Raw genomic sequence first — 20482 nt, 5'->3', positions numbered from 1 at the left:
CTGGAAGCGACCCTCTGAAATGAGGACACAGGCAGTTTTCTATCATGCAACTGAAAAATCTTTATTGGGAAGCATGCTTCTCTCATACTAGAGAGAACAAGGGCTAAGTAGAGAAATGTGTAGCAGAACAGAAAATGAGTTCATTCTTTGATTAAACATCATTTAGGTTAAAGAAAGCACCTTAAACTAAATAGGCTCAATATAAAAAAGGTGTGTGTGTGTGTGTGTGTGTGTGTGTGTGTGTGTGTGTGTGTGTTGGTAAAATGTGTGTTCTATAAATTAGAGTAGAAAGCAGAAAAACAAGCTTTGGGAGCTACAGCTATCTGGCTCCAGTAGGCATATATTGATGTATCCTGCTCTGCCTCTTTGAGAACTTCCTTCTCCTTCCCACAGCCCCCTGTTATGGCTGTATTCCCACAGTTTCCTTTTTGTGTTTAAAAGCACAATGTAGGAAATCATGGCTACACATTAATGGCGTTGTAGATAGACATGTGAGCATGAGTCGCAACCTTGGAAAAATTAAGATGACAGTGCAAACAATCCTATTAGAAATCCCAACCCACTAGCAGCATTATATTCCCATTGTTGTAAATACAATTTTAGACAGAATCCATGCCCACATAAACAAATAGGCAAAGTGGAGAAGCCTAATAATATGATCACAGTTCTTTCCACATGGTCAAGGAATTTTGATCCATCTATTTTCCAAGGTGTATGAAAATACCCAGAGTCATTAGTGTGTACTATAGGAAAGGCCATGGAGGGTTTGGAACATAAGTCCATTATAAATAATTGTCACCGTAGAGGCCGGAGAAAGTATAATCATCATACTTAAGATCAATTTCTATGGAGAAGCCAGTGTTCCTGCTTGCTGTAAGGTATTTTAGCTTGGCAGATCAGGTCCTTGATCTCAGCTCAGACAGGATATAGACTCATCTCCTTTTGGGATATGACATACTCAGTGACATTTTGGTTATCTTCTTAGTTACTGTGGTCACTGGGGGTCTGATGGTGGTGGTGGATGGGCCAGATTCATCAGCATCACATTTTGGAATACTCTAAAGTAGAGTCCAGATTTCTTGGTCATTTTATGAAATGACAAGACCATATTCTTTTCCTAGAAATTGCAAGGTACCTAGCAGCCAATTATTAAAGTTTTAAAACCATACTGGTTATGTTTACTTTGCTCATGCGTGACCGAGTTGTATCAAAATGTTTTTCTGGTGTAGTGGAAGGATTGCCCATAGGAAGATTTAAAAAAATTAGAGTAAAAAAATTAAAAGGGAAAATCATTTTGGAGGAGGATGTCATACTCTCCCTTTTCTGTTTAAGTAATTGTGTTTTGAGAATACAGTGCCCTCAGTCCACAACATCTTGCCATTGGATATTGTAGGAAATCTCCATAACATGAAAGATGACCCACTAATCTCAAAAAGAAGCAAACCATCTGCTAGTGGAAATAGGGCCATTGTCAGTTTTGAGAGTGGAGGGTAAGCCCATGACAGCAAACGTTTGTATAAATGCAATTATGGCTGTGGTGGAGGATTCCACAAGGTAAACCACAGTCCATAAAACTGTAGAACAAGTGTCAATAATTTTAACAAGGAGTGAGGTACCTGGTAAGAAAGTGGGTTAAATTCTTGTCCTAGAACATTGGGAGCAAGATCACTAGGATTGACTCCTTGTGGAGAGGTGGACCAATGTAAAGGAGCACAAGTTGGACTGGAGTGTACAAGGCAATGAGCCTCTATCAAAGCGATGTTGTATGCCAAGTGTAGACAATTAGCTGATGTATAAAGTTCAGGATTTTTTTCAGCTGCAGAGGAAAAAATGGGGCTGGCAAGCAGGGCATTGTCTGCAGTGTTACCTTCAACCATGGGGCCATAAAGGTCACTATGAGCCCGAATATGAGTGATAAAAATGGAGAGGTAGGAATATAAATTAAATTTTATAGGGTTTTAAAGGGTCTTGAAAAGAGAAGACAAATAATAGGCTCCCAGAGTATTTACTATATCAGAGACAATATTCAAAGACAATGTAATGAGAGTTATCTGAGATTTCAATTAATATCAACACTGAAAACATATATAACGAAATAATTAAAGAAGGCACAATTCACACATAACTCAATTTAAACTTTGAAATTAAGCCCTGTGTATAGAAACACCATATTCAATTTTAAAATTTATAGAAATACATTTGACGCTATTCAAGCAAAATACTTTTCAGAGATAAAGAAGAGGTGAGTCAAATTAAAGACTGAATTAGAATTAGACAAGCATATTCAAGAAAGTATTATGAAAACTTTAAATTCAGTAACATCACATTTGATTGGGCACTCAATTATTCTGTTAGTTTAATACCATATTTTCTGGCATATAATATTAGTGAGTTTATAAGACAACACTCTACTTTGCCTGTTGAAATATAGGGTTAGGGTTATATTTGCCATATAAGACTACCTCTCTTTCAATGCACACCAAATGGAAATTTAAAAACATAAGATAAAAAGAGTAGAACCCTCAAAGGTTAAGTTTATTTTTAATAAAGCTAGACTTTGGAGTTCTAACAATCATTTTACATTTGTAGTGACTGACTGTGATTTTTTTATTGTGATCTACCTTGAGAGCAGGGAAAGGGGGCTCCTCCAAGAGCAGGTGGCTGTGGTTCAGTGATTAATAGGACAGCTAGAGGGAAACAGAGCACCTCCTCCGTGCTCTATAAAAGCTGAACAGAGGACTAAGCACCAGAAAGCCGCATACTAACGATGACACCAGGTGGCTGGATGGGATGCAGCACTCAGTAATTCAGCTTCTCTGTGTGCCCTGAAAGATGAATCAGGACAAGCAGAGGACTGAGTGATGACACCTGGCAGCTGGATGTGATGTGGCAGTAAAAGGGGGCAGATCACTTGTCCTGAAAGTGGAGTAAATTTCAGAATGCCATATACTGATGTATAAGATCACCCTGCCTTTTAAGAAGTTTTTCATGAGAAGGGCACAGAAGCCATCTTGGGCCATGTGATTTCCATCTGCCGGAGACTGAATTTCATCAGCATTCCTGCTGGTGATCCTGCCTGCTTCAGAGGTGGATCGGGACGTATACACACTGATTCCTACTGGTTTCTGCTGGGAGTCAGAAGGGTGCAGAAGCCATCTTGGGCCATGCAATTTCCAGTTGCTTGAGACTGGATTTCATCAGTGTTTCTGCTGGTGATCCTGCCTGCTTCAGAGGTGGTTTGGGATGTACACACACTGATTCCTGCTGGTTTCTGCTAGGTGTCAGAAGGGTGCAGAAGCCATGTTGGGTCATAGTGCTTCCAGCTGGCTGAGACTGGATTTTATCAGCATTCCTGTGGGCTATCATGCCTACTACAGAGAGTTCTTGGCTGGCTCCGCCCTGAGGACTTAAAGGGAACACTTTGCTTTGCTTGTTTGTCTTCCCTGAATACTTGAAGCTCTACTCAGAGGCCTAGGAAGTACACCCCCCAAAAAAACTGTCATCTAGAGGCTGCAGAAGAGCTTGGCCAATCCGCTTCCTGGCCACACATTCTTTCTAACCAATGAACCCAACCACAACACTCAGGAAAAATCACACTACAAGCATGACAATGGGGAAACCTCACAGGCGAAAAAATGAACAGAGAATAAAGATGATAGCTCGGATGACCTAAAAAATTCCAACCATCTGATTAACCTCTCAGAAAAGGAACTTAAAATAGCAATATGGAAGATGTTTGTAGAACTCAAAGAAAGCATAGATAGATCTGAACAGAACACAAAGACAGAAATCAGAAAACTCCAAACTGAAATAACAGATTTGAAAAACACAGTAGTTCAACTGAAAAACTCAATGGATGGCCTCGCCAGCAGGGTAATAGCAGCTGAGGAGAGAATTGGAGTACTGGAAGATGAGATTCAGAAAAGTTCAACACAGCAGAAGAAACTGAAAAAGAACCTCAAGAAAAATGATCAGGCAATGGAAAAAGTACTCAAGGAATGCAAACAGATGAAAATAGAAGTCTTTGATAAACTCAACAGAAACAACATAAGAATCATTGGAGTCCCAGAGACCCAGGTAGGAGATCTCCAGAAACAATCAACTGTCAAAGACATCATCAAAGATATACTCCCAGAGGAAAAGCCTACATGCAATCAAATCCTACATGCCCAAAGAGTACCAGCTAAAAGAGCCCCAAAGAAAAAACACACCAAGACACATTCTTGTTACAATGACAAATCCCACAGATAGAAATAGAATATTGAAAGCAGCAAGATCAAAAAGGAAAATTACATTCAAAGGAGCATCCCTAAGACTTACAGCAAACATGTCACAAAAAACTCTCAAGGCCAGAAGACAGTGGTGGGATATTGTGGCAAGACTGAATAAAATGAATGCCTCACCAAGAATACTGTACCCAGCCCTACTTATGTTCAGGTTTGAAGGAAGAATACATAGCTTCATGGCTAAACAGCAGCTCAGAAACTTCACAGATAAAAAAACCAGCCTTAAAGAAAAAACTGACAGATCTACTTTAAGACAAGACAGACCAACATACACAGCAAACTTATTTGCAAATATGACATTAAATCCTATGACAATCATCTCCCTCAATGTCAATGGACTAAATTCACCAATTAAAAGACACAGAGTAGCAAAATGGGTCAAAAAGATGAATCCAACCTTCTGCTGCTACAAGAAACACATCTGAATAGTCAGAACAAACATAGACTCAAAATCAAAGGCTGGAGGAAAATCATTCAAGCAAACAACACCCTCAAAAAAGCTGGGTGGCCATTTTAATATCTGATGACACCAAATTTATACTCAGAAAAGTGGTAGGGACAAAGATGGACACTATGTACTAATCAAGGGATATGTGCAACAGGAAGAAATTAGACTATTAAACATATATGCACCCAATGAGAGACCAGAAAATTATCTAATACAATTACTAACAAATCTCCAATGTACATGGGTCATTCTCCAGGATAGACTACATGCTGACACATAAAACATACCTTCATAAAATCAAGAGGATAGAAATCTTGCAGGCTACCTTTGCTGACCACAAGGCTCTGAAATTAGATGTGAACTACAAAGGCACACAAAAGAAAAACTTTAACAATTGGAAATTAAACACCCTGCTAATGAACAACCAGTGGGTCCGAGATGAAATCAAAAAAGAAATCAAAACTTTCCTAAAAACAAATGATAATGAAGACACAAACTGCCAGAATCTATGGGACACAGCAAAAGCGGTCCTGAGAGAAAAATTTATAGCTCTACAAGCACACATCAGGAAGGAAGAAGGGGCATACCTGAATAACTTAATGACGCAGCTCAAAAAATTAGAAAATGACCAACAAAAAGAACCAAAAATAAGGAGACAAAATGAAATAACGAAGCTGAAAGCAGAAATGAAGTGGAAAACCAAAAAACAATCCAAAATATCAACAAAAGCAGAAGTTGGTTCTTTGAAAAAATAAACAAGATTGATAGACTATTGGCAAAACTCACAAAGAAAGAGAGAGAAACCTGATAACCCGTATTAGAAATGAAAAGGGGGAGATCATGACAAATATTGCAGAGATCCACCAGGTAATCAGAGACTACTTTGAGAAACTTTATGCTACTAAACATGAGAACCTAGAAGAAATGGAAAAATTCTTGGACACTTATAAACTTCCACAGTTATGTAAGGAGGATGTAGCATATCTAAACACCCCCATCAATACTGAGAAAATTGAAACTATAATCAAACATCTGACCAAAAAGAAAATCCCAGGCCAAGATGGATTTCCTAATAAATTTTTCAAATTGTTCAAGAGGAGCTACTATCAATCCTAGCCAGGCTTTTCCATGAAATTGAAAAAAACGGGAACACTCCCAAACAGCTTTTATGAAGCCAACATCACCTTGATACCAAAACCAGACAGAGATGCTGCCAAAAAAAAAAATTACAGACCAATATCCCTGATGAATGCAGATGCAAAGATCTTCAGCAAAATCCTGACAAATAGGATGTATCATCAAGAATATCATACATTACGACCAAGTAGGCTTCATCCCAGGAATGCAAGGATGGTTTAACATCCGTAAATCTATCAACATCATACACAACATCAACAAGAAGAAAAATAAAAATCACATGATCATATCAATAGATGCAGAGAAAGCATTTGATAAGGTCCAACACCCATTCTTGATCAAAACTCTCAGCAAGATGGAAATGAAAGGAACATTTCTCAATAGTTGAAGCCATCTACCACACTCCAATGGCAAATATTATCCTCAATGGAGAAATACTAAAAGCCTTCCCTCTAAATTCTGGTACAAGACAAGGCTGTCCTCTCTCACCACTCCTCTTCAACATAGTACTGGAAGTTCTTGCTATAGCGATCAGGCAAGAAAAAGATATCAAGGGAATCCAGATAGGAAAGGAAGAAGTCAAGCTCTCATTGTTTGCGGATGACTTGATGCTCTACTTAGGAAACCCTAAAGACTCTACCAAAAAGCTTCTAGAAACAATAGACTCATATAGCAAGGTGGCAGGCTACAAAATTAACACACAGAAATCAATGGCCTTTTTATACACCAATAATTATAGGGAAGAGAAGGACGTCAAGAAGGCAATCCCATTCACATTAGTGAATCACCAAATCAAATACCTTGGAGTCAACTAGACCAAAGACATGAAGGACCTATAGAAAGAAAACTATAAAGCTTTGCTCCAAGAAATAAGAGAGGACACACGGAAATTGAAACACATACCCTGCTCATGGATTGGCAGGATTAACATAATTAAAATGGCAATACTCCCCAAGGCATTGTACAGATTAAATGTGAATCCTCTAAAGCAGAGGTCCTCAAACTTTTTAAACAGGGGACCAGTTCACTGTCCTTCAGACTGTTGGAGGGCCAGATTATAGTAAAAACAAAAATTATGAACAAATTTCTATGCACACTGCGCATATCTTATTTAGAAGTGAAGAAACAAAATGCGAATAAATACAATATGTGGCCCGTGGGCCGTAGTTTGAAGATCCCTGCTAAAGATACCCATGACATTCTTCCAAAAAGTGTATCAAACACTTAAGAAGTTCATTTGGAATAATAAACACCCTTGAATAGCTAAAGCACTCCTAGGGAAAAGGAAAATGGGAGGCATTGCTTTCCCCAAATTTAAACTGTACTACAAAGCAATAGTTATCAAAACAGCATGGTATTAGAATAAAGACAGACCTGCAGATCAGTGGAATAGGCTTGAGTTCTCAGACAATGTTCCTCAGACTTACAATTACCTAATTTTTGACAAAGGAGCAAGAAATTCTAAGTGGATCAGGGTAAACCTCTTCAACAAGTGGTGCTGGCAGAACTGGTTAGCCACTTGCAAAAAAGCGAACATAGACCCCCAGTTAACATCATGTACGATGGTAAAATCCAAATGGATTAAAGACCTTGATATCAGACCAGATACCATAAGGTTTATAGAACAACACGTAGGTAAAACACTCCATGACATTGAGACTAAAGACATCTTCAAGGTGGAAATTGCACTTTCCAAACAAGTGGAAGCAGAGATCAACAGATGGGAATACATTAAGCTGAGAAGCTTCTGCACCTCAAAAGAAATAGTGCCCAGGATACAAGAGCGACCTACCAAGTGGGAGAAACTATTCACTTAACACCCATCAGATAAGGGGTTAATATCCAAAATATACAGGGCACTGACAGAACTTTACAAGAAAAATACATCTAATCCCATCAAAAAATGGGAAGAAGAAATGAACAGACACTTTGATAAAAAAAAAATACAAATGGCCAAAAGGCACATGAAAAATACTCCTCGTCACTAATCATCAGGTAGATGCAAATCAAACAACAGTGAGATATCATTTCACACCACAGAGATTGGCATACATCACAAAGAATGAGAATAATCAGTGCTGGCTGGGATGTAGAGAGAAAGGAATTCTTATCCACTGCTGGTGGGAATGCCGTCTAGTCCAACCTCTATGGAAAGTGATATGGAGATTCCTCCAGAGTTTGGAAATTGAGCTCCCATTCGACCCAGCTATTTCACTCCTAGGGATATACCCTAAGAACAGAAGAATACAATACAAAAACTCCTTCCTCACACCTATATTTATTGCAGCACTATTCACAATAGCCAGGCTCTGGAAACAACCAAGATGCCCTTCAGCAGACGAGTGGCTAAAGAAACTATGGTACATATACACAATGTAATATTATGCAGCCATCAGGCGAGATGAAGTCATAAAATTTTCCTATACATGGATGTACATGGAATCTAACATGCTGAGTGAAATAAGTCAGAAGGAGAGAGAGACACACGGAATAGTCTCACTCATCTATGGGTTTTAAGAAAGGATTGCAACAATCCTCAGAGACAATGAGAGGAGGGCTGGAACTTCCAGCTCACTTCATGAAGCTCACCACAAAGAGTGGTGAGTGTAGTTATAGAAATAACTACACAGAGAAATACCATAATCATGTGAATGAATGAGGGAACTGGAAAGCCTGTCTGGAGTACAGGTGGGGGTGGGGTGGGATGGAGAGAGATTTGAGACATTGGTGGTGGGAATGTTGCACTGGTGAAGGGGGTGTTCTTTACATGACTAAAACCTAATCACAATCATATTTTTAATCAAGATGTTAAAATAAATTAAAAAATTAAAATAAAATAAAAAAGAAGTTTTCATGAGTTAAAAAGACATCTTATAAGTGGGAGAATATGGTACTTATGATGTAAAAAGATAACACCTATATTGGAATTCTTTAAAATTATCATCTTATCAAAATTATATCAAATTAGACTAAATACATTTGTAAAATATTAAAAATAATATTTTGTTAAAAATACTTTGTGAGTCTTGGTCTTTTCTTTTTTGTTACATATATCTAAGGTTTCCATTGAAATTATATCATGTCAAGTAGAAAAAAATGAAATAGCTATTTTCTGCCTCATAACTTTCATTACTTAAATATAGACTTCTCTTGCTAAATAAATGAAAAAAAGACAGTAGCTTTATATAATTACCTTATTCTTTTAACATTTTTATCAGAGAAAATAATCATATAATGCAGTAAATATTAGCACCAAGACTTTAATTTTGATAGATAATAAAAACAGTCACTTATTAAAGTTTAGTGCCCAACTAGGTAAATAAAATGATTTTCAGACATAGCATAGTTCTGATAAATTTTTGCTGACATAAGTCTTTCTTGCTAAGTTTTCAATATTCTTTTAAGTGAAAGAAAATCACATATTCTTAATAATATACGCTTTCTTAGCTATAGACTGGGAGGTAAAATACCCTAGAAATATTTGGAATTAGATGTTGATATGAAGTAATATATTACTGTAAATAAGCATACAAATAACTATTTAAATAGCAAAGATATTTGTAAGCCAGTTGGCTTTAGTCGTTTAAATACATTACATGTGCTTGCCTCTTGGTAATTATACCAATTAAACTGGAGAATCATTTATCAGGGTGCCAATTAAGTGAATTTTACATTTTCTAGGACTCAAAAAAGTCAATTTAGACCAAACAACTACTATATTTATGGGCACTTTAGTTGATTCTTGATCATGTAATAGGGCAATAACAGCTAGTGTTTCTTATTTCCTGTATTAGAAATATCAGTAACTAAAGCATACTCTATACATTGTTTATTGTTTCTTGAATTAGATTTAAATTTTTTAATTTTGTTTAAAATTTATTTTAATAAACTTTTTAGATGTTATTTAAGTTAAAACATTAATTAATTTAATGGTTTTTAGGTTCATATATGTAATATAGATGATTGACATTTTTTCAGATTTTTATTGAAAACTTTTGAGATAATACAGAAGATTGAGTTAAACTCTAGAAGATATTTTATAGCAATGAAATAAGAAACTTTAAATCCTATAATTGAAGTATTATTAAGGCTTTAGTTATGGAACTTTGCAACAATTTTTAAAATAACAAAACCAAAAAATATTTCCTAAATTGATTTTCTTACATTATCTTAAAAGAGAATTACTTAGATCATTATCTTGTCTTTTAATCACTTTAGATTTTTTGTTTGTTATGTTTTACTTTTAGGCCATTACTCAATGATTCTCAAGGCTTACTTCAGGCTCTGTGCTGAGGAATCACTCCTGGAAATATTCAGAGTTCTATACTCTGAATATGGTAGTGTGGGGATTGAACAAAATTCCATGTGCAATTCAGGTACCTAATACTCTCAACTATCACTTCATACCTTTTTCTCAATTTTCAGGAGAACAATACAAACAATTATACTTACATTATAAGTATGTCTATACATAGTGAATTATTAAATATTGAACAGAACATAGCAAACATACTTAAATATACAATAACTTTAGCTTTCAAACTTATTTTAAATCAATGTTTCTAATATAATAATTATAATTATATAGTTTAATGATAAACATAGCAAAGCAATTTGATGAAAAATTTTCAAGTCATTCTTTTGTCTTTTGTGTGTTTATTAAACCAATTGAGATGTTGCTTCTTTTGGGCGGTTGGGCCACACCCCAAAGTGCTCAATGCTGAATCCAGGCTCTAAACTCAGGAATCACTCCTGGTAGGCTCTGGGAACTATGAGATACCAGGAAAGGAACCCTGTTTGGTGGCACATAATGCAAGTGTCATAAATCTTATATAAAATTCCCTGAAGTCCTTAGGGGATTTAAATAAATTCCCTTTATTTTAAATGAAGAATATACTTTAATGTAAAATAGTTGACTAAGTGATTAGTTCATATTCCAATAGTTCTTTAAATAAATAGATTAAGTCTAAGTTAAGGTGTCAATAAATCACATCTAAGTTTTAATTAGGCAAATTAATTTACTTGCAAAAGTAAAAAAAAATGTCTGTTATACTAAATTATGCAGTCTTTGTAAACATTTCTTACTATACCTATTTTTCTTATCAGTTGTACCAAAGAAATAATTTTGATTCAATATACATCATATACATAATAGATAGTTAATTTTTATTGTTTCTTAATTATTTTTAATTTGAGAACCATGGTTTACAGTATTATTAATGGTAAAGCTCTCTATATACATAATACAGTACCATTCTCTCTCCAGAGTGTGCAGTTTCCTTCACTACTTACATAACATTCTATGACAAAAAAATTTCCCACCACTACATGGTAAGCTTCCTACTGAAAACCATTTCTTAGTGTCTATTGCTTTTGTGCCTTTGTTATACCTTACATCCCATATGTGAGATAGATCATCTGTTTCTGGCCTTCTCCTATATTGAATAACTTCAATCAGGATGGTCCTCTCTAGATCTGTCCACATAGCAGCCAATTATATCATTTTATATTTTCTTTTCTTTTTCTTTTGTTTTCTTTTCTTTACTTTTTTTTTTTTTTTTTTTTTTTTTGGTTTTTGGGTCTCACTCGGGGGCACTCAAGAGTTACTTCTGGCTCTGTGCTCAGAAGTTGCTCCTGGCAGGCTTGGGGGACCATATGGGATGCCAATATTTGAACCGGGGTTCGTCCTGTGTTGGCCACTTGCAAGGCAAACGCCTTACCGCTGTAATATCATTCTGGCCCCATTTTATATTTTCTTAGAGTCAAATAGTATTCTGTAGTTAAAGGTACTTTAGTTACTTTGTCCATTAATTCTTTTTTGGTGACTTAGGTTAATTATAGATTTTGGCTATGATAAATAGTTTTTAAATGAACAGAGAAGTTAAAATATATTTTCTGAATAGATTTTTAGGTCCCTTAGGTAAATGTCCAGAAGTAAAGTTGAGGTTTTTGAAGTGTCCTTCTTGTTCTTTGAAAATACTGGACCAGTCAATATCTCATCTCCACAGTAGTGAATAAGGCTCCTTTGTCCCTCACATCCATGTTAATTTTTTAAACGTATAGTGAAGTTTAATACATATTTGAGAGTCTGTTTTGCAAAATGATGTCATGAGAACTTGACAGATTGGAAATATGAAATGTTTTAAACCTAAGAAGTTTAATATATTAAGGAACTAAGAAATGAACTAGTTCATTCATGAGAATGAATTAGATAATAGAATTAATACCAAAGTATGAAATGATTCTAGAGAGCTTAGTTGAAGTAATGATCATCTTAAGTTGTTAAATAAAATTATAAAAAATATCCAAAAGTAAATAAACCTCTGTCACTCCTTTAATTATAGCAAAAAGTAGAGAAGTTTGGAACATGATAAGAAAAGAACATATGGTTCAGACTTCTAAGTGATAGACAGAAGTGAGAAATAAGGAAGGAAGATAGTTTGGAATTGGGAGAGGCTTGAATATCAGTTTAAGAAGCATTACCTTCACCCAAAGTATCTTTTTTTATTTGATCATAAAAAGTCAGTAAATAGATCTATATGAAATTTATATTGAACAAAATTAGACAATAGGATGATATTCTTAAGATTTTCTTTTTTTTTTCCCCACACGCCGATCCTTAAGATTTTCATTTAATCTTCATTTACATGCTAAGACCTACCACTAGCACTGATTATTTAGTATATGGATTTATTTAAGTACCAAAATTATGTTCCTCAGAGTCTTAAAAAGACTGAGAAAGACAAACAAAATGATCAAGGTAATGTAAAAGCAGTACTTGAATATGACCAGGTAAAAGGTGTGTTTCATGTAAACTAGATCACAAAATAAGAAACCTCCAAATCATATGATGGGGCTGGAGAGATACCTCAATAGGTTAAAGAATATGGTTTGCATGCTGGAGTCTAGGTTCTGTTACCAGCACTGTGTGATTTCCTAGCCATTAGGTAGAAATGATCCCAAATCAATGAAATGGAAGTAACCTCTAAAATTTTATGGTGATTCAAAAATGACTAATAGAGAAATAAATTGCCCCCCCAACCCCAAATTAATTGTCTTTCTTTTCTTTCTTTATTTCTATTTCTATTTATTTATATTTATTTATTACTGAATCCAGGCCATCAGGATCCAGTGCCTGAATCTGCCACTTTCTAGATATGTGGCCTTGATCAACTTGCTATATATTTTTTGGGCCTTCATTCCCTAACGTGCCTCATAGTAACCTCTAACTCATTGAGTTTTTATGAGGATTAAATAAGTCAGTGTTTGTAAAGAATTTACAAGAATGATTGGCACTTAATAAGTATTCATGAGATAGACTTGAAAAAGGGAAAATAAAAGAGAAAAGAACTAAAATGTATCATTTGTTTTAATTAATTTGGGGGGGAGGGGCAGTGGTTAGGGGTTACTCTGGCCTTTGTGCTTAGAAATTACTCCTGGCGGGCTGTCATGTGAAATGCCAAGGGTTTAGAATCCAGGTCTTGCAATGCAAATGCAATGCACTGCCACAAAATTCTTTTTTTCCACAGTAAATATTCATTTATTTCTTTTTTAAATAATATATTTAAGCACCTTGATTGTAGATTGTAAGACATGATTATAATTGGGTTTCATTCATATAAAGAATGCCCTCCCTTCACCAGTGCAACAATCCCATCACCAAAGTCCCCAATCTCACTTCTCCTCCCACCTGCCTGTATTCGAGAGAGGAATTCTATTCCTCTCATTCATTAACATTGTTGTGATAGTTATTAGTGTAGTCTTTTCGCTAACTGCATCCACCACACTTTGTGGTCAGCTTTATATCATGAACTGGTCCTTCTAGTCCTTATCTCTACTGTCTCTGGGCATTATTAAAATAATGTCTTTTATTTTTCTTTTCTTATTTTTTCCCATTTCTCCCATGATCTCATGTTTTGTAGCATAGAGTTTCTTAAAGTAGTCTATGATTATTAGCCTTTGGATCTCTGTATTAGCTGTAGTGATCTCCCCTTTTCATTTCTAATCTGGTTTATTTTCTCTTTCTCCCTTTCTTTGTGAGATTTGCTAGTGGCTTATCAATCTTGTTTATTTTTTTTAAAGAACCAACTTTCGATGTAGTCGATCTTTCGTATTTTGGGTGGGAGGAGGTTTCCATTTCATTAATTTCTGCTCTAAGCTTTGTTAGTTCCTTCTCCCTACTTATTTTGGGTTCATTTTGTTGATCGTCTTCTAATTTTATAAGCTGTGTCATTGAGCTATGTATATAAGCGCCTTCTTCCTTTCTTATTTGTATTTACAGCTTTGATTTGAGTCTGGGTTTGTTATCTCTATTCTGATGTGTTTCTTGTAGGTAGCAGAATGTTGGATTCAGCTTTTTGATCTCCATGTTGCTACTCTGTGTCTTTTAACTGGTGCATTTGACCCATTGATGTTGAGAAAAATAATTGTCATAAAATTTAGAGCCATTTTTGTATAGAAGTTTGTTGTGTCTTTCAGTTTATCTTTTTTTTTTGTTTGTTTTGGGCTCAGGTGATGCTCAGGGGTTACTTCTGGCTATGCGCTCAGAACTCACTCCTGGCTTGGGGGACCATAGGGGATGCTGGCGGAATCTAACCACGGTTTGTCCTAGGCTAGTGCTAAAAAGGCAGATGCTTTACTGCTCCACACCACCACTTTAGCCCCTTAGTTTATCTTTTAAGGCTGGTTTTGAGTCTGCAAAGTTTCTGAGCTGCTGTTTATCTGTGAAGCTCTGTATATTTCCATCAAATATGAAAGTGAGCCTGTCTGGGTGCAGTATTCTAGGTGAAGCATTCATTTCAATGAGTTTTGCCACTATATCCCACCATTGTCTTCTGGCCTGGAGGGTTTCTTGTGACAGGTCTGCTGTAAATCTTAAGGATGCTCCTATGAATGTTATCCCTTGCTTGTTCTTGCTGCTGTCAGTATTCTATTTCTATCTGTGGGATTTGTCATTGTGACTAGGATGTGTCTTGGCATGCTATTCTTTTAGCTAGTGTCTTTGAGCATGCAGAATTTGTTTGCATTTAGTCTCTAGCTCTGGAAGTTTCTCTGTAATGATGTCTTTGACTGTTGATATTTTTCCCTGGGTGTCTGGATCTCCAATGGTTCTTATGTTATTTCTGTTGAATTTATCAAGACATCTATTTTCATCTGTTCACATTCTTTGAATATTTTTCCATTGGCTGATTGTTTGCTTTAAAGTTCCTTTCCAATCTCTTCTGCTGTATGAAGCTGTTCTGCACCTCATTCTCTAGCTCACTGATTCTGTCCTCAGCCACTGCCACTCTGTTTGAGAGGCTTTCCATTAAGGCTTACACCACATATACTGAGTTTCTCAGCCTTGTTACTTCAGCTTGCAGTTTTCTGATTTTTATTTTTGTGGTATGTTCAGCTAGATATAAGCTTTCCTTCAGTTCTCAGAACATCCTTCATTTTTCTATTCTAAACTATCTGAGGGGCTAACCATGAGGTTGGTACTTTCTGGGTCATCAGAGCTGCCATCTTCATTCTCTATGTATGGTGTTGTCCTGCGTTGTCTTCCCATTGCCACGTAGTGTGGCTTTTACTATATGTTGTGGTGGGGTTCATGTGCTAGAAGATACATGTAACCTAAGAGATAAGCACAGCAGCCATGCTCCTCTGGCTCCATACTTATTGGGTGGGGTCAGCTTACCAGTGCTGGACCTTGAAGAGATTATATTTTCTGTTGCCTAACTGCATGAGGCATCATGCAGGAAAGCAGAAACGCAGGCAGGGAATGAGACAGTAGCACTTTATAATAGCTCTCTTGTGCCCAAACACATGGCAGGAATCAGCCTCCCCACTTATTGGGCAGGCGCAGTTTACCCTGTGCTGGACCCTGAAGCGATTATGTTCTCTATCGTCTTCTTAACTGCCTCACACAGGAAAGCATCAAAGCAGATCAAAAATTGTTAATATCTCTAGTTTTAGAGTTTTATTGTGGTTGGAGATAAGAACTTTAAAGTGGTAATTGCACTTGATTGCATTTATTACATGTAATTAACTTTATTCAAGTCAATAAATTTAAATAAACTAAACAAAAATTAAAAATCAATAAATTTAAATTCAATACATTTAAATTCAGTAAATTTAAATTTAGTAATATTCAATTTAATTTATCACACATGATTTAAATTACATTTAAATTAAAGTAATTACCTTTAAAGAGGTAATTACTCAAAGCGTGTGAGTAAACCACGAACTCTAGTGGGAATATTCAAAAATATCAAATACCTATGTATCAACCTTATAAGAGAAGTGAAGGACCTATACCATGAAAACTTCAAAACACTCCAGAAAGAAATTGAAGAGGACCTAAAGAAATGAAAGAACATCCCATGTTCATAGTTAGGTAGATTCTATATAATCAAAATGGCTATCTTACCTAAACTTCTATATAGATTCAATGCAATCCTTATCCAAATTCATACATCATTTTTAAGGACTTAGAACAATAAATTACAAAATTTATCTGAAACCACAAAAGACCCCAATTAACCAAATACATACTAAAAAACAAGAAGCTGGGTGGCAAATCTTTATCTAAACTAAAACTTTTCTATAAAGCCATAGTGATCATGACAACATAGTACTTGAACAAAGACAGAGTTTCAGACCAGTGAGTTAGAACAGAATATCCAGAGATAAACCCCCAAATATACAGCCAACTAATATTTGACAAAAAGAGCCAAGAAATTGAAATGGAACAAAGACAGTCTTTGCAACAAATGGTGTTGGAACAACTGGATAACCACTTGTAAGAAATTAAAAATAGATCCATACCTCACACCTTACACAAAAGTCCACTCAAAATGGATTAAAGATCTTGAATTCAGAATCAAATTTATAAAGTTTATTGAGGAAAAAATAGGCAGAGCACTTCAAGACCTATATATCAAAAATGTCTTTGAGGATAGAATGCCAATGGCAAGAAATTTAGCATCAAACCCAAATAAATGGGACTATGTCAAACTAAAAAAGTTTCTGCATGGTTAACAAAAGCTCAGTTAATAGTAGAAGACAATTAATGAAATGTGAAAAAAAAAATCGCAGTCAACACGTCAGATAAAGTGCTGATATCTAGGATATACAAAGCACTCAGAAAGATGAACCCCGGGGCCGGAGAGATAGCATGGAGGTAAGGCGTTTGCCTCTCATGCAGGAGGTCATCGGTTCGAATCCCGGCGTCCCATATATGGTCCTCCCGTGCCTGCCAGGAGCAATTTCTGAGCCTGGAGCCAGGAATAACCCCTGAGCACTGCCGGGTGTGACCCGAAAACCACAAAAAAAAAAAAAAAAAAAAAAAAAAAAAAGATGAACCCCAAAATATCTAATAAAACCATAGAAAAATGGGGAGAAGGAATGAATAGACACTTCTCTGATAAAGACCAAAAGATGGCCAACAGGCACATGAAAATATCCTCACCTTAAATCATTATTAGGGAAATTCAAATCAAGACAACAATGAGGCACCACCTTACCAAAGTGAGGATGGCTCATATCAAAAATAACGGTAGAGTGCTCAGCAAACTCAGAATTGATCTGCCGTATGACCCAGAAATTGCTCTTCTAGGTATCTATCCCCAAGTTGGAAGGACTTTCATCCAAAAGTATGTGTGCACTCCACTATTTATCACAGCACTCAGTACAATAGCCAAGATTTGGAACCAACTTCGATGCCCATCAACAGATGAGTGGGTCTTGAAGATGTGGTATTTATACACAATGGAATACTACATATCAGTTAGAAATGATACAATCATGGATGTTGCAGCAACATGGATAGATCTACAAAATGTTATGTTAAATGAATTAAGACAGAAGATGAATGATAAATACAGAATGATAGCACTTTTCTGAGATATTTAGAATATAAACAATATATACAGATAATACTCCAAGAACAAATACAATCATGTAATAGGGTAGAAACTCCAAGCACGGTAGTTCTCAGCTTTTACTGGGGAGAAGTGTTCAAAACATGTGGAAGAGGAACAACACAAAGCCTCGACTATTCATTATACCATAAAGAAACCAACAACAAAGACAACAGTTTAGTGAATAGTTCTTAATTCATTAGGTATCAAGATCGACCTCCTGCCCCAATAAGCCATCACCCAGCTCCCAAGCGAAGGGACACCCACTCAGCTCTACATCTCATCCCCTGTCAGAAACTACAACCATCAATCATACTGACTTTTGCTCTGTGGCCCTCCTTATCACACACCCAAATGTGGACTGTTGCTTGATTCTGATGCAATTTCAGTGCAAGAACTCTACCTGAGCCCTTTCTGCCATAAATCATTTCTCAAACTCAATAAGGCCAGGGTGTGTGATGAAAATGTGTCCTGGATTTCACTCCCCCACAAGAATATCTCAAAAGACAATGGGGAAGCCTATATTTCCTTTATAAGTTTAAAACCTTTATAATACTACCTCTTAACCACTTATCCCTAAATGTAAGGCAGTCTCCTGCATCACTTTATTCCCTTAATTACTTTTTAAAACTCATTTTTATTTATTTTTTCCTTTTTATATATGAGTGTATATATACATACATATATACAGATTTTATATATATATATATATATATATATATATATATATATATGTGTGTGTTTTGTTTTTGTTTTCTTCTCTTCCTTAACTTCTCCTATTTTGGTTCTGCTGGGTACAAAAACATACAAGAAAAAAATTTTGCCCGGGATAAAAGCTTAGGTCAAAACCAGGGTACAGAGATGATGGAGCCTAACACTCTCACCTTCAAATTCACCAGAAATATAATATTGCACCATTTATTTTCACAAAGGCATACTAAAAAGGGAAATTTTATGTATAGAAACAAGCTCTTATCTACTACGGAAAAGAACTCATGCATTTTACAATACAGGGGCATCTCTCACCTTAAACACATGTTGTGTGGTCCCAACTTAGACTCGTGTGATTAGACAGCGACTGTTCAACCTCAAACCCTAGATCTCAGACATAGAACTGACATAGTTCTCTGCAACATCTACAGGAACCAAAATCCCTCTGGAACATTCTTAATACTGCTCTGACACCAACATGTGCCAGTTTTGATTTGACATTCTGACAACGAGGTAATGGCAACAAGTTGGTCTAAAAGTAGGTTGTCTTACCTCATCACCTAATGATAAGATGAAATCTGAAGACAAGTTATCCTTTGATTTGCACAAAAGCCAAGAAGACTGACTGTGACCACCATGACTGGGAAGAACTTATCCTGGGACCGATAAAATAGACCCTAGTCTAGGCTTTGGCTTACAATCCATAAAACAACCAAGATCTCTAATTTCAGAGGTCTGACTGAGACAACTGCTACTGAGCAGATCTGGAAACATAATGAAAGACTCTATTCTGGGCTTCGTTCTAGGATTGGTGCAAAAACCAAGACCACCAACTACAGAAGACTGATTAAAACAACAGAGATAGAACAGAACTTCTGGAACTGTAAAGAAAGACTCCATCTAGGGTTCATCCTATGACCTCTGAAATACCAGGATCTCTAGTTACAGAAGCCTGATTTTATCATCCATGACTGAGCAGAAAGTTTCCAGGTATCACAAAAGGACCTAGGAGAGAGTAAATGAACAAGTATGGAGTCTGTAGTTATTCTCATGACAGTACATTTCAAGGGCAGAGAAACCCTGTATCTCTTAGGCCAAGGGAATTCCCTTTCTAATCTCCCCAATATTTAATGTGCCTATGCAAAAAAAAAAAAAGTATCACAAATTATTCTTTTGTTTTTGTTGTTGCTTGTCTTTTTTTGTGCTCTGTTTTATTTTTATTTCATGATCATAGTTTTGTTTGGTTGTTGTCTTTATTGCTGTGGTGCTTTTCACATATATTTTTTTGTATTATTGTTATGTTTTTTTTCCTTTTCCCCCTTATTTTCTTAAATTGATATTTATGGCCTCTAGAAGAATTCCTCCCATTTTTTTGTTTAATTTTTGCCCCCTTTTTACTTTTTTTTCTTCCCTTCAAATAAAACCACACAACTTGAACCATATTCTTCTGGCTCACAAATTGAGGGGGAAATAATGGAGGGTAACAATACCAAACAGTTGTATGAACATTGAGTAGAAATAAAAAATGATGTGACTTAAACACCAAATTCAAAGCCAATTGCAACAGAATCGATACCCAATCTACAAGCTAGACTCAGAGGGGACCACTTATACAAGCAGCCTGGGGGGCATGCTAGTATATATGGGGTGCATGCTGGGAACAGGGGTGAAGGGAGGACAACATTAGTGGTAGGAATGCCCCTGATTCAATGTCACTATGTACATAAAATATTACTGTAAAAGATTTGTAATCCACTTTGGTCAACATAAAAATTATTTAAAAAATAAAAATACTATGAATTCGAAGTTTATATTACTATAGTGTTTTTTAGAGTATATTCAAATGATGATGGATTAATTAAATACATAATGTGAATTAATTAATTTCTGAGAAATAGTGTCTGAAACATAATAAAAAGAAATTTATAGAATTGAGTAAAAGAATGTGTATGACTGGTGAGTTTGATCATTAGTGATAGAGTACTTTTGTCAATGGTATT

The sequence above is a fragment of the Suncus etruscus genome, chromosome 4 (assembly GCF_024139225.1).
Source record: "Suncus etruscus isolate mSunEtr1 chromosome 4, mSunEtr1.pri.cur, whole genome shotgun sequence".
Lineage (NCBI taxonomy): Eukaryota > Metazoa > Chordata > Mammalia > Eulipotyphla > Soricidae > Suncus > Suncus etruscus.
Note: the sequence above shows the minus strand (reverse complement) of the source record.